Source organism: Erinaceus europaeus, chromosome 10, assembly GCF_950295315.1.
Source record: "Erinaceus europaeus chromosome 10, mEriEur2.1, whole genome shotgun sequence".
In the NCBI taxonomy this organism is placed as follows: domain Eukaryota; kingdom Metazoa; phylum Chordata; class Mammalia; order Eulipotyphla; family Erinaceidae; genus Erinaceus; species Erinaceus europaeus.
The window spans coordinates 15,208,583-15,224,484 of record NC_080171.1 but is presented as its reverse complement, the minus strand read 5'-3'; the positions used below and the strand labels follow the sequence as shown (position 1 = coordinate 15,224,484).

Here is a 15,902-nt window from a genome sequence, read left to right as displayed (position 1 = left end):
GGTCACGTGACGGAGACGTGGGCCCGCCGACCTGTCCTAAAGCGCGGGTCAGGTGACCCCTCCTAACGCCTGGGGGCGGTGATTCGCCTGCACCCGCCAGGTAGGGGATCGCCCCTCGTTCCAGTTATAAAGACTAAGAAACTCCGCTACGGAATGTCTTACGGTGGCCTCGGTGTGCCCAAAGTAGCCCGATGCGTTCTCGAGCGTGCGACTGTTGGAGGTCTCGAGCGCATGCGTTGAAGGCTCCCCAGCGCCCTTCCTCTTGCTGGCCGCCTTGGCTGGGTCCCAAACAGCTGTCCATCGAAAGCCCCGTTTTTCCTTTGGACCTCAGACAACTTGTGAGTCTTGGATTCCGTGGCCTTGGGGCTGGAGACCTGGGCCAAGTCAGAGCAATGGCATTTGCTGGTAATGATCTAGGAGACGTCGTCGTGCCTATCTGTCCCAAATCCTGGTCCAGAAAAGCTTCCAGCCCGGCCTCCACCTCGTAAAGGAAATTTCTTTTTCATTGACTCCGCTTTCTCTGTCCCTCTTTCTCTATGAATAAAAAGGGGCCAGGAGGTGGCACTTGGTTGAGCATTCACTTTACAGTGCCCAAGGAACAGGGTTCAAGCCCCTGGTTCCCACTGAAACAGTGTTGCAGGTCGTTGTTCCTCTCCCCTCAATTTCTCATTTATATCAAAAAATAAGTAAGAGAATAAATAAATATATATTTTTAAAAAGCAGGTGTCTGCCTTGCGTGCCTCCCTGAGACCCGCGGAGAGCAGGTCCGTCTGGGAATAACGGTTCTGGGTGGCACCTGTGAGGCATGAAGGAAACATATGGAAAGTTCTGCATAATAAAAACAAAAGACTCAGAAGTAGAGACCTTTCCCTGGGGAGGAGACCTGGGCCCTTACCGAGGTGTGAACTGGGTATCAAAGGCTGAATAAGTGGAATTTGGGCCCGTGGAGAAAGTCCATAGTAGCAGAAGATTGTAAAAGTGGGGTGGGGTCTTGATAATGTAAATCTTGACTGTCAGACAGGCAGTTGGCATCTCATAAATGCACAGGGGTAGATATTGAACTCCCCCCAGATGACAGGGCCATGGAACAGTTTAGAATGAATAATCAGGCAACAGTTGGGGAAGGGCATTGCCTCAGAATGATCTGTCCTGTCTTGTGTGAATTCCTAACTCAGATGGATTATTTAAAAAACAAGCAAGCCAGGCACACATCCAGTGTGTTCATAAGCATACATGATTCATTTCAAATTAAAATGGAGAGGTTATTTTTTTTGAGGTTATTCTTTTATGGTAAGACTTAAAGAGGAATAAAAGATTGAAAATAGACACACAAGGGAGTCAGGTGGTAGCAGTGGGTTAAGCACACGTGGCGCAAAGTGCAAGGACTGGCGTAAGGGTCTCAGTTCGATGCTCCAGTCTTGGTTGGTCTTTCCATCCCTCTCTTAATTTTTATTATCTTTACTTATTGGATAGAGACAGTCAAAAATTGAGAGGGGAGGGAGAGGAAGAGAGACACCTGCAGCACTGCTTCACCACTCACAAAGCTTTACCCCTGCAGGTGGGGACTGAGGGCTCAAACCTGGGTCCTTGTACATTGTAATGTGTGCACTTAACCAGGTGCATCACTACCTGACCCCTCTGGTCTGTCTTCCTCCCTCCCTCCTGCCTGTTTTGGCATCTCTCATTAGAATAAAGTGTTAAAAAAAATGGGCAGGTGTCACTCAACGCGATCTGAAGAACCTGATACACAGACTCCAAGGACAGAACTTTCTTCATGCCTGGTTACCTTTCCTGCTTCTGACCTGCTTGTCACGTGTTGGCAGTTCCAGCTGGCTATCTACAGAAAAGCAACATTCCAGCGGCTGACCTCCCTCATGCAGCGTTGCATCCCCTGCCAATTCTTCCCCTAGCCATCTACTTCGGACTGAGACTTGTATCGGACTTTCTGACATACCCTATATACATTTTACACAATTTTGAAGCAGCTTATTTCCCTTCACGCTGCTGGTTTTTCATAGACTGATCCTGAGTAATTCATAGACTTTACAGACTGTTGCCTTGAGGACTATACAATGCCAAATAGCCCCTCTGTTTGGTGGGTCATGCCTCCCGCCTCCCCCTCATTATGTACCCTTGCCCCTTTCCCCACCCAAGCAGGGAATGTTCCTTTACACACCAATCCTTCCCTTCACACCACACTGGCTTTTACTACTCCCCTACTTGTCCCTTCCTATTTTGTTATATCATTTAGGCTTATGCCCAAAAGGTTTCTGCCCCATGATAGTCTTTTACAGACTTTGTACATCTTATGCAATTACTAGATAGAAAGATAGAAAAGATGTAGAGATATTGTGAAGAGATGGTTGAGCAGGCTGCGCTTAAACCTATGAGATGAGTCTCTCCAGGTAAGTCTCTCTCTAAAGAGGGGTTGAGCATAGGAGGACGCATAAATCTCACAAGGTTCACAGCCATTTAAGCCTTCCCTCCTCCACAGAAAGTCCTACATCTTCCCACCTGAGCATGGCATTCCTCTAAAACATTTAAGCCTGCTCCATTCCATTTTTCTTTACTGTGTCCATTTAGATATAAAGGGATAGGAGGAGATGTTGCTGAGGAGTTATTCTGATGCAGTCTCCGCCCCCAGGTTTCACTACGCTCGAGCGAAACCCTAGAGTGCCCCCTTCAACCAGTCCTGGCCCTACACGTCATTCCTGGTTGTCGCCCAATAAAAAGCCCCCTCACCCCCCCTCTCTCTCTGGGCTCTCGGCTCTCCCTCTCTGAGGTCTCGCTCCCTGCTCTCCCCCCATGGTCGGCCATTGCTGGCTGGCTCCACGTGGTCTGAACCAACCCCCCCCATCCTATAATAAAGATTTGTGTACCCCTTTGCTCTGGACGTCCGCTCTCTTCTCCGCTGTGCAGCCCGACACCAGACCGCCACAACAACAGGCAGGGCAGATAGCAAAAGACTGTCTTGTCAAGGTTCTAAAGTCCCAAACCTAATCCCCAACAGCACCATAAACCAGAGTTGATCAGTGCTCTTGTTAAAAAACAAACAGGGTAGGGATAGATAGGATAATGGTTATGCAAAGAGACTCATGTCTGAGGCTCCAAAGTCCCACGTTCAATCCCCCATAAACCAAAGTTGAGTAGTGTTCTGGTAAAAAAAAAAAAAAAAAAAAAGGCTGGGTAGATAGCATAATGCTTACTCAAAAGACTCATGCCTGAACTACTAGGTTCAACCCACAGCACCATCATAAACCAGAGCTGAGTAGTGCTTTGGTCTCTCTATCTCTCTCATAAGCAAACCAACAGAAAAGCCCTCCATTGGGATTGGGGGGTGAGTTCTGGGGTACTCACCATAAGGTTAACTTTTAATTTCTCTGTCCCCATCCAATCATTCTTGCATTAATTATCCAGTCTCTTTGTTGTACCTGGGTCCGTGATATAAAGAAATCCACAAGGAACCAAAGGTGATGTAAAAGCAGAGAGCCTTTATTATATTCTAGCCGGCTAGGGCCGAGTTACCGAGGGGCTGACACACCAGCTCTCTGGTAATCGACCCCATACCCAAGTCCTGTTAAGGTTTGTATACCTTTCCGATTACATGGCTACGTGACAAGGTCCAGCTACACAATGTGGCTACATGACAGTTTTACCTCTATAGCCCACAGGTGCAGGGAAGGGGAGGGGGTCTTTTTTGTCCTTGGAGTTATCTCTTTTTCCTGACTCCAGGTTCCCAGGCTGTTTTCTCAGAGTCTGCCCTTGTATTTATCTCTGGCCTTGCAGACTCCCAGGCCTGTCTTGTAATTGCTTACTTAACCCTTGGGTTGCCCGGGTCTAGGTTCATTTGTCTGTTCATATACCATTTTACATTTATTACTTTTTGCTCAGTTCCTACATTTCCCCCCTTCTTTATGTTCCCTGTAACTAATCTTAGCTATATTTTTTCTCTCTCTTGGCTTACTGGCTGATAATGATGACGCTGGTTTTGTCATAATACTAACAGCTTTTTTTTTTTTTTAACCCATTTTTAACCCATCTAAAGAAATCTGCTGCACAGCATAGAGACTCCTTCCTGGCCAACTCCTGCACATGTGAAAGTATACCAACCCCCAGCCAATGAAAGTTTACTTACTCTTACTCACACAATCACTTATTTTTATCACAACCTTACTGTAACATTTTTCTAGTTTTATCTATACACTCTCAAGTATGATTATCTCTCTTCAAAACTCAGTACAAGGAGGAAAGGGAATAACAGAAAATTTACGCTAAGCATCATTAAATCTTTTGTATCTCAACATCATCAATTTTAAAATCTAAAAATCTTTTTGTTACTATTTAAATTAGAGGGAGCTGATGAAGTCTTTTGCTGGATCATCTGTTGTATCTGTAAGGTGAGCTGCTTTGTGACAGGGTTGGAGGTCTCCTCAGGTCCTTGGACTGCAACTGCAGGAATTTTAAGTGGAAGAATCTGCTTCTGTGGAAAAGCAAGCATACCCTTGCCCCAATGTTAGTAGAACATCTGGTCTCATGACAGGCATCAGAGGCAGTGGTCTGCCAAAAGCAATTTCAAAGGGAGACAGTTTGTTTACAAATGGGGAGCAGGGCATTCTCAGAAGGGCCAGGGGCAGGAGCAATAGCCATCCACCTGCCAGTTTCAAGGGTTATTTAGTTAAAGTCTCCTTTAGGGTCTAATTTACCTCTCTACCTGTCCAGAGCTATGGGGCTCATTAGCACAATGAAATTTCTAATTTGTTCCCATTGCTCGGGCCACTAACTGAGGCACTGTAGCAGTGAATGCCAGCTCATTCCTAGAACCAATGGTGAAAGGGAACTCTCCACCTGGGTACTATTTTATCTAAAATTTTCTTGCTCACCATTTATGCCCCCTCAGACTTTATTGGATAAGCCTCTACCCAACCTGAAAATGTATCTATAAATACTAGCAAGTACTTATACCCAAAAGTCTCTGATTTCACTTCTATAAAATCTATTTAGTCTCTAGTCCTAATCTCTCGCCTATCTATTTCCTTACTGTATCTAGGGTCCTTTGGAAGCAGGGAGTCTGTTATAATCAATGCCAAGGCTGGCCCTGCTTGCTGTGTAGCTGCACAAGCGGCTTCATCTGCCCTCTGGTTTCTTTTCTGATGTCCGGAACAATGGATCATGGCTGCTTCTTTCAGGGTCCACGCAGCCTCCAGAAGGTTCAGTATCTGGTCCTTGTGCTGGATCTTCTTCCTGGTGGAGGTCAGGAATTTTCCTTCCCCATGTGCTTCATGCACATGCAATGTACTGAAGGCATACCTCTTGGCAGTCATGCTATTGCAGGGAGCCTCAGGGTCCGTCTCCGACATCAGGGTGGCAGGTTTCAGGCTGGTGGCAGCGCTGAATTTCACTCATGGCTGGTCTAGGAACAGAGCTTGGTAGCAGGTTAGGTGGGAATTGGACTTGCCCCAGTGATAGCTTGTCTGCTTTTCTTACCAGCTATGCCACAGGTGCTATTGTCCTCAGGCATTTTTGTCCAGCAGCCACTGGGTCCATTATTTGACAAAATAGGCAACGGGTCTGTGCCATAGCCCAAGTTTTTGGGTCAACACTCCCCGGCTTATGCCTTTAAGTTAATCTACAAGCAGTCTAAATGGCTTGTTGATAAAACAGCCTTTCTTCCAGTGTCCTTTCTCTTTGCAGTAAAATCACTGATTTTTTCCCCTACCCTTAGCCTAATCTTTCTGACTTTCTTCTTCCCTCTGGGCACTGCCCCAACTTTTTTTTTTCTTTCTTCTCAAAGTCTAATGTCAAAACATTTGCCAGCTTCTTAAAAACCCTCTGAGCAGTCTCTCAGCTTTCCTTTAAATCTTTCTATCTTCTGTAACTTTCTTCTAATATCTAGGGCGGATTTGAGCAACAAAAGGCCAAATTTAGTGCCATTCTATTTACCTTAGAGAGATTTGTGGGGCATTTCACTGCCCCTTGGAGACCCCCCAGGAGAAACTGGCAGTAAGACTGAAGGGGTGTCACAGCTGCAGTTATTCATTTGTGACCAGCAAGACATACACAAAACCAAATTAGGAGTTCACTAAAATTGATAACCCAATACTAGAAATGGCATATATATCTTTATATAATTTTAGAAGGCCTTTTTAAAAAACAGGTATACCAGTACAAAATGACAATTTTAGACTAAATACTTTTTGCTAAATCAGGATTTGCCAAACATCAAATCTTTTATCAGACCAAAAATACCATTTGCCAACTTAATTTATGAAGAATAAATCTCTGACAGTGTCTTAAAACAGACCAGAAATCTTTAAAAGCAGAAAGATATAAAGAGGAAAACCAGAGCAAAAGCCTCAGGCTAGACAGTCATTAATATAACCATTGTGTTATTTTTCACTCACCTAGGCCAGTTCTACTTCTTTTTTTTTTTTAGGATCCTGGTTTGAGCCCCCCGGCTCCCCACCTGCAGGGGGGTCCTTTCACAAGTGGTGAAGCAAATCTGCAGGTGTCTGTTTTTCTTTTTTTTTTTTTAAATAATTTATTTCTTTATTGGGGAATTAATGCTTTACAATCAACAGTAAATACAATAGTGTGAACATGCATAACATTCCCCAGATTCCCATTTAACAATACAACCCCCACTATGTCATTCATCATTTTTCATGGACCTGTATTCTCCCCACCCACCCACCCACCCCAGAGTCTTTTACTTTGGTGTAATACTCCAATTCCATTTCAGATTCGACTTGTGTTTTCTTTTCTGGTCTTGTTTTTCAACTTCGGCCTGAGAGTGAGATCATCCCGTATTCATCCTTCTGTTTCTGACTTATTTCACTCAACATGATTTTTTCAAGGTCCATCCAAGATCGGCTGAAAACGGTGAAGTCACCATTTTTTACAGCTGAGTAGTATTCCATTGTGTATATAGACCACAACTTGCTCAGCCACTCATCTGTTGTTGGACACCTGGGTTGCTTCCAGGTTTTGGCTATTACAAGTTGTGCTGCCAAGAACATATGTGTACACAGATCTTTTTGGATGGATGTGTTGGGTTCCTTAGGATATATCCCCAGGAGGGGAATTGCAGGGTCATAGGGTAGGTCCATTTCTAGCCTTCTGAGAGTTCTCCAGACTGTTCTCCACAGAGGTTGGACCAACTGACATTCCCACCAGCGGTGCAGGAGGGTTCCTTTGACCCCACACCCTCTCCAGCATTTGCTGCTGTTACCTTTTCTGATGTATGACATTCTCACAGGAGTGAAGTGATATCTCATTGTTGTCTTTATTTGCATTTCTCTGACAATCAGAGATTTGGAGCATTTTTTCATGTGTTTCTCGGCCTTTTGGATCTCTTCTGTGGTGAATATTCTGTCCAAGTCCTCCCCCCATTTTCGGATGGGGTTATTTGTTGTCTTGTTGTTGAGTCTGGCAAGCTCTTTATATATGTTGGTTATTAAACTCTTATCTGATGTATGGCATGTAAAGATCTTCTCCCATTCTGTGAGGGGTCTCTTGATTTGGGTAGTGGTTTCTTTTGCTGTGAAGAAGCTTTTTAATTTGATGTAGTCCCATAGGTTTATACTTGCCTTAGTCTTCCTTGTAATTGGATTCGTTTCGTTGAAAATGTCTTTAAAATTTATGCGGGAAAAAGTTCTGCCAATATTTTCCTCTAAGTATCTGATAGTTTGTGGTCTAACATCCAAGTCCTTGATCCACTTGGAATTTACTTTTGTATTTGGTGAAATACAGTGATTCAGTTTCATTCTTCTGCATGTTTCAACCCATTGTTTCCAACACCATTTGGCGAAGAGACTCTACTTTCCCCATGTAATAGTCTGGGCCCCTTTGTCAAAGATTAGATGTCCATAGGTGTGGGGCCTCATTTCTGGGCTCTCAATTCTATTCCACTGGTCAGTGTGTCTGTTCATGTTCCAGTAACAAGCAGTTTTGATGACAATGGCCCTATAATACAGTTTGAGATCTGGGAGTGTGATGCCTCTGGTTCTGTTCTTTTTTCTCAAGATTGTTTTGGCAATTCTAGGTCTTTTCTGGTTCCAGATAAACATTTGTAGCATTTTTTCTATTCTCCTAAAAAATGTGCTTGGGATCTTGATGGGGATAGCATTAAATTTGTAGATGGCTCTGAGTAATATATTCATTTTGATGATGTTAATTCTTCCAACCCATGAACATGGAATATCTTTCCACTTCTTTGTGTCTTTTTCAATTTCTTTGAGTAGTGACTCATAATTTTCAGTATACAAGTCTTTCACTTCTTTGGTTAGGTTTACTCCTAGATATTTTATTGTTTTTTTTGCTATAGAAAAAGGAACTGATTTCTGGATTTCAATTTCTTCTAACTTAGTGTTTGCATAGAGGAATGCCACTGACTTTTGAATGTTAATTTTATAGCCTGACACCTTACTGTATTGCCTGATGATTTCCAAAAGCTTCTTGCTGGATTCCTTAGGTTTTTCTGTGTATACTATCATGTCATCTGCAAATAAGGAGAGTTTGACTTCTTCTCTTCCAATCTGTATCCCTTTAATTCCTTGCTCCTGCCTGATTGCTATGGCAAGAACTTCCAACACTATGTTGAATAGTAATGGTGATAGTGGGCAGCCCTGTCTAGTACCTGATCTGAGTGGAAATGCTTCCAATTTTTCACCATTGAGTATGATGTTGGCTGTAGGTTTGCTATATATAGACTCCAGGAATTTTCTTCAGGAATTTTCAGGAATTTTCCATCTATTCCCATTTTTTGTAGTGTTTTGATCATAAAGGGATGTTGTGTTTTGATCATAAAGGGATGTTGTATTTTGTCAAAGGCTTTCTCTGCATCTATTGATATGACCATGTGGTTTTTGGTCTTGCTTTTGTTGATGTGGTGGATCACATTGATTGATTTACGTATATTAAACCAACCTTGCATGCCTGGGATAAACCCCACTTGGTCATGATGAACAATCTTTTTGATATACTGCTGTATCCGGTTGGCTAGAATTTTGTTCAATATTTTTGCATCTATGTTCATCAGAGATATTGGTCTGTAGTTTTCTTTTTTGGTTGTGTCCCTGTCTGCTTTTGGTATCAGGGTGATGTTGGCTTCATAGAAGCTGGCAGGGAGTATTCCAGTGTCTTCAATCTTCTGGAAGACTTTTAAAAGTAGAGGTATTAGTTCTTTGAAAGTTTTGTAGAATTCATTTGTAAAACCATCTGGTCCAGGACTTTTATTTTTGGGAAGATTTTTGATAACTGTTTCAATTTCATTAGCTGTGATGGGCCTGTTCATGTTATCCACTTCCTCTTTACTTAGTTTTGGAAGTTGGTAGGTATCTAGGAAATCATTCATTTCTTCCAGGTTCTCTAGCTTGGTGGCATATAGTTGTTCATAGAAGCCTCGCATGATATGTTGAATTTCTGCGGTGTCTGTTGTGATATCTCCTCTTTCATTTACTATCCGATTTATTTGGGTCTTCTCCCTTTTTTGTTTTGTGAGTCTGGCTAAAGGTTTGTCGATTTTGTTTACTCTTTCGAAGAACCAACATTTACTTTCATTGATCTTTTGTATGTTTTTCCTATTCTCAATGTTATTTATTTCTGCCCTAACTTTAGTGATTTCTGTCCTTCTGGTTGCTTTAGGATTCCTTTGTTGTTCTTCTTCTAGGTCTTTAAGATGTGCAATCAGGCTGTTTATTTGTTCCTTTTCTTGTTTCCTAATGTGTGCTTGTATAGCTATGAACTTCCCTCTTAGGACTGCTTTAGCTGTGTCCCAAATATTTTGATAGCTTGTGTCTTCATTTTCATTGAACTCTCGAAACATTTTGATTTCTTCCTTGATTTCCTCTTTGACCCAGAAGTTGTTAAGAAGTGTACTGTTGAGCTTCCACATTTTGGGATTGTTACTAATCTTTTGTTGATTGTTAAGTGTTAGTTTCATTCCACTATGGTCTGAGAAGATGCTTGGGATGATTTCAATGCTCTTGAATTGGCTGATGCTGTCTTTGTGGCCTAACATATAGTCTATCCTTGAGAATGATCCATGTGGATTTGAGTAAAATGTGTATTCCAGTTTCTTGGGATGAATGACTCTGAAAATGTCCAATAGTTCTAGTTTATCTATCTCTTCATTTAGCTCCCTTATGTCTTTACTGATTTTCTTCCTGGATGATCTGTCAAGTTGAGATAGTGGGGTATTGAAGTCCCCTACTATGATTGTGTTACTGTTAATATATTGCTGTAGCTCTTTCAGTAGAAGTTTGATGTATTTAGATGGCTTCTCATTGGGTGCATAGATATTAATAATTGTTAAGTCCTCTTGATTGACTGATCCTCTGAGCATTAAGTAGTGTCCATTCCTATCTTTTTAAATCTTATCTATTTTAAAGTCTATCATGTCAGATATGAGAATAGCTGTTCCTGCCCTTTTTTGTGGGCCATTGGCTTGTATGATAGTTTTCCATCCTTTCACTTTAAGTCTGTGTTTGTCTTGTTGAGTTAGGTGAGTTTCCTGTAGACAACATATTGTTGGGTTGTGTTTTCTGATCCATCTTCCTACTCTGTGTCTTTTAATAGGTGAATTCAGGCCATTCACATTTATTGATATCAAAGATTGAAGATATTTTAACGCCATTCTTGTAGAGTTTTAGAGTGTTTTGATATATGTCCTATTTGTGGTGGTCTGGTTGTTTATAGGAGACCTTTCAGAACTTCTTTCAGGGCAGGCTTGGTGATGGTTGCTTCCTTCAACTGTTGCTTGTCTGAGAAGGTTTTGATGCTTCCATCTACTCTGAATGACAGTCTAGCAGGATATAGTATTCTTGACTGAAAGCCTTTCTCATTGAGCACTTGATAGATATCTTGCCATTCTCTTCTGGCCTGTAGTGTTTGTATGGAGAAGTCTGCTGCTAATCTTATGGGTTTTCCTTTGTAGGTGACTCTTTGTTTTTCTCTTGCAGCCTTGAGGATCCTTTCTTTATCCTTATTCCTTTCCAATCTAAGTATGACATGTCTTGGTGTCTTTAGGTCTGGGTTAATTCTGTTTGGGACCCTCTGGGCTTCTTGAATCTTTATGTGTTTGGTGTTGTCCAGACTAGAGAAATTTTCAGCTATTATGGCCTGGAGAATGCTTTCTTCCTCCCCTTCTCTTTCTTCCTCTGGTAAGCCAATAATGCATATATTGTTTCTTTTGAAGTCATCCCATAGGTCTCTGTTGTTGTTTTCAGCATCTCTTAATCTCTTTTTTAGATCTCTTACTTCTTTTTTAGTTGTCTCTAATTCATCCTCAATCTTGCTAATTAAGTCTTCAGCCTCATCGATTCTATTCTCTCTGCCTTCTACTGCTTTCTGGAGTTCATCTATTTTGTTGCCCTGCTCTGATACTGTTTTAGCTTGTTCAGCTAGTTGCCTTCTTATCTCAGTGATTTCAGCTTTCAGCTCTCTAATAACCATGAGATAATTAGAATTTTCTTCCATTTTCTCATTTGTTGTTCCTGCATTTCTGATTACATTTTTTTCAAATTCTTTACTCACTCCTATTATTATTTCCTTAGCTAATGTTTGGATGTTGAACTCGTTTTGTGCTTCACCCTCTGGAGGACTTTTAGCTGGACTCTTGTCCTGGTTCGAGTCTCCAATATTTTTTCTTGTTGTTTTAACCATTTTATATATGTTAACAGTTTTTTCTATCTCTGAGTTGGAGCTCAGTGGTGTAAAAGCCTCTTTTTTTTCCTTCCCTGTAGGCTATGGGAGCCTGAGGGCTTTTAAACTATCAATAGGCTTCTTAGCTTAATCACTGACTCCTGACCAAGAGATAAAGCAGGGTGTGGCAGAGATAATCTAGTGGTTATGCAAAGAGACTTTCACAGCCCCTCAGCTATGCCACTGAGGTATAGGTCTTCTCCTGAGTTTCCCGGTTAGATCTCTGTCCCCTGGTGTCCCTCCCTGTTGCTGCTCCAGATTCTTAGGGTAGTAGCAATGGAGACTCAGAGTTGCACTTAGTGAGTCTCTGGGGAGTCCTTTCCTCCCTTCAGCTGTCCCCTTGTTGTGGAGCAGACTGGAGGTGGTGTCTCCACTGATAAACTGTTTAACTGTTAGCAGTCACTTAATCTCTCCTTAGGCCCCTCTCTCCTCTCTGTCACCAGCCACGCGTGTTTGTACTCACGGGTGATTTACTGGGTTCCTGTGGTCATTCTAGTCCTGTCTTGTTTCGGTCCGAGTGATCTCCTTTGGTATTCCTAGTTGATCCGGGAGAGGATAGGAGAAGAGAGGAGAGGAGAGAAAGCGATCTGCTGCTCGTAGCTCCGCCTCCGGAAGTCCTCCGCCAGTTCTACTTCTTTAGTTGAGAAGGTATTTTAAAACTTTTACATATCAATAACCTTTCTGCCATTTGCCACACAGGAGATAGAGACACATCTTCAGTGTGTGATACCTAACTTGAGAGGCTCTGTTTGAATTTTAAAGAACATAAATTTAAAGGTTATCTTATTTAACCTCCTGTAGCAATTCCTGCAAGCTAGGATCTTCAAATCAAATTCAGTTTAACTAAATTTTTCTTTAAACTTTAAACAATCTCCAATTACTTAGAAAGTTAACACACATTAGTGACAATGCTTCTCAAAACATCTCCAGTGTCAGACAAATGCCAAATTTGCTGTGGACCAATATCCACAAAACAGTTCATGGGGCATTTTGGGGGCCCTCCAAAATGTCTTGGACTTTTCCAGCTAAATACATAGATAATTTGCATTTCAACTTGTAGATGAATAATTGTCACCTTAAATACTTAGACTTTTACTTTAAATCTTCAGCTACCCTAGCAAATTAATTTACAGTTATATTATCACATAAGAACTGTGTTGGAAATTCCTTTTTTAAACTTTGATAAGAATGCAGCTTCAAAGCTACTTACACTTTTAAACTTAAAATTAATGTTTCTCGGGCCATTTGCTGAAACAAAAAGTTATTAATTTAGATTTTTTTTTACATCCATCCCAAGGCTATAAGCCGGTGCCTTGACTTTATTCCTGTGGCTGGTAATCAAAGCTAGAGGGGTGGATGATGTTTGGCCCATTCCTGCAAAGTGAAAGCAAATGGGAACACAGACAAGACAAACAGACAGGCAAGTGCACCACAACAAAGAACCCCTTGACCAGTTCTCAAAAATTGTCTAGACACCTTCAGAACTAACCCTGGATTCCACATTGGGGTCTCCAGATGGACCCTCGGCTCTGCACTCTCTGGCGGCTCTCCAGCCCCTGAGACTTCTAGCAGACCTAATGTCGTCCAACGCCATGGAGGTCCCAGAGGGTAGAGAGGAACGTCTTCCATCTCCACCCTGGCTGCGGTCCATAAGCAGGGTGTCCCCCTAGACCCTTGCCGCCTCCGAGACTTTAAGGCCTTAGTACAGACTTTCCAGAATACCTTACCTGAAGGCTCTACACCTTGGTGCGTTGATGAATTTCAATAAAATCCTGGATGCGCCCCCATATGTTGTACCTGGGTCCATGATATAAAGAAATCCATTCCATTGTTGGTATGCTTCTAATTCTGCTTCTAAAACCCCCTTCTGTTTCATTGGTTTAATCCCCCCTGCTTAACACTGTATTCTGTTTACATAACCACTGTTAACTAAGCACTACCCTGCTTGCAGGGCATTGGTTTAATCCCCATTGGTTCATGATGTCTTTTTGCTCCGCCCCCTCTTGTAGTACTCCCTGATTTGCACCAATCTCTTTTCTCTCCACCCTCTCTGCATCACATCCTGTTTACACCCTACTTGGCGAGTATATATATATAAGGACAGGATTGTGATTATAGTTTTAGTTTTTAGCTTAGCTTGGCTTAAATTGTGCTGTGTTCTGCATGAATAAAAGATACTGCGTACAGCTCTGCCATGAGTCCCTGGTCGTCTGTCTCCCGCCCGCGAAGCTAGTCCGACAACAAGGAACCAAAGGTGATGTAAAAGCAGAGAGCCTTTATTATATTCTAGCCGGCTAGGGCCGAGTTACCGAGGGGCTGACACACCAGCTCTCTGGTAATCGACCCCGTACCCAAGTCCTATTAAGGTTTGTATACCTTTCCGGTTACATGGCTATGTGACAAGGTCCAGCTACACAATGTAGTTTACATGACAGTTTTACCTCTATAGCCCACAGGTGCAGGGAAGGGGAGGGGGTCTTTTTTGTCCTTGGAGTTATCTCTTTTTTCTGACTCCAGGTTCCCAGGCTGTTTTCTCAGAGTCTGCCCTTGTATTTATCTCCGGCCTTGCAGACTCCCAGGCCTGTCTTGTAATTGCTTACTTAACCCTTGGGTTGCCCGGGTCTAGGTTCATTTGTCTGTTCATATACCATTTTACATTTATTACTTTTTGCTTGGTTCCTACATCTTAAATTGTTCTCCAGCCTCCACATCTGCGGTCACATTGATCTTCTCACTACATATAATGTATATATGTATAATACATAATTTATTATTGAATAGAGACAGAGAAATTGGGTGGGGGAGGTAGCATAATGGTTATGCAAAGAGATTCTCATGCCTGAGGCCCTGAAATCCAAGGTTCAGTCTCACATACCACCATAAACCAGAGCTGAGCAGTGCTCTGGGGAAGAAAAAGAAATTGAGAATGGGGCAGCAGAGGTGGGGTGGGAGTGGGGTGGATAGCACAGTGGTTATGCAAAGAGACTCTCGTCTCTGAGGCTTCAAAGTCCCAGGTTCAATCCCCTGCACCACCATAAGCCAGAGTTGAGCAGTGCTCTGGTTAAAAAAAGAAATTGAGGGAGTCAGGCAGTAAGTAGCGCAGCGGGTTAAGTGCAGGTGACACAAAACACAAGGACCAGTTTAAGGATCCTGGTTTGAGCCCCCAGCTTCCCACCTGCAGGGGAGTCACTTTACAAACTGAAGTTCTGCAGGTGTCTATCTTTCTCTCCCCCTCTGTCTTCCCCTCCTCTCTCCATTTCTCTCTGTCCTATCCAACATTGATGACAAAAACAACAAAGGCAACAAAAGGGAATAGGTAAATAAATATTTTTTTAAAAAGAAATTGAATAAGCACACATGGCGCAAAGCGTAAGGACCAGCATAAGGATCCCAGTTCGAGCCCCCACCTCCCCATCTGCAGGGAAGTCACTTCAGAAGCAGTGAAGCAGGTCTTCAGGTGTCTATCTTTCTCTCCCCCTCTCTGTCTTCCCCTCCTCTCTCCATTTCTCTCTGTCCTATCTAACAATGATGACATCAATAACAACAGCAATAATGAAAAGCAACAAGGGCAACAAAAGGGAAAATAAAATAAAATAAATATAAAAAAAGAAATTGAGAATGTAGGGGGAGATAGAAGAGGGAAAGAGATAGACACCTGCAGCCCTACTTTACCATCATGAAGCCTCCCCCCCCTGCAAGGTAGGGGCCAGGGGCTTGAACCTGGGTCCTTGAACACTAATATGTGCATGTAACCAGGTGTGCCACCACATGGCCCCAAATTAATATTCATTCACCAAACATGTTAGGCCTTCAAAGCTATTTGCCACTTAGCCCTAGAAGTCTTCTCTGGTCACCCCAAACAAAATCGAGTGCTCTTGCCTCTGCCTTCCCACAGAGTAACGTTTGTGGGCTTTGTTCTGACTGGTCGTCCTTTCTGTTGTAATCAGTGATGAAGGTGTCTCCCTTTCCCACTGCTAGTTTATTAAGGCAGGGACTTGTTTCTGATCCTTGTATTCAGTGCTTGGCAAAAAAATGTGTTTGAGGGTGGGGGTAGCTAGCATAATGGTTACACAGAGAGACTGTCATGTCTGAGGCTCCAAAGTCCCAGGTTCAATCTCCAGCACCACCATAAACCAGAGCTGAGCAGTGCTCTAGTTATAAAAAATAAATAAATAAAAATGTTTGCCCAAGCATATACTTCT

The 15,902-nt window shown here is 42.5% G+C and overlaps 1 long non-coding RNA gene across 1 annotated transcript in view; it reads left to right on the top strand.

Moving 5' to 3' along the window:
* The first annotated feature begins 3 nt into the window (after positions 1-3).
* Positions 4-15,902, top strand: part of LOC132540833 (uncharacterized) — a 58,622-nt gene continuing 42,723 nt past the window's right edge. Inside the window, exon 1 of the long non-coding RNA XR_009551957.1 lies at positions 4-100. This is a non-coding gene — a long non-coding RNA (uncharacterized LOC132540833). The remainder of the gene's footprint in view (positions 101-15,902) is intronic.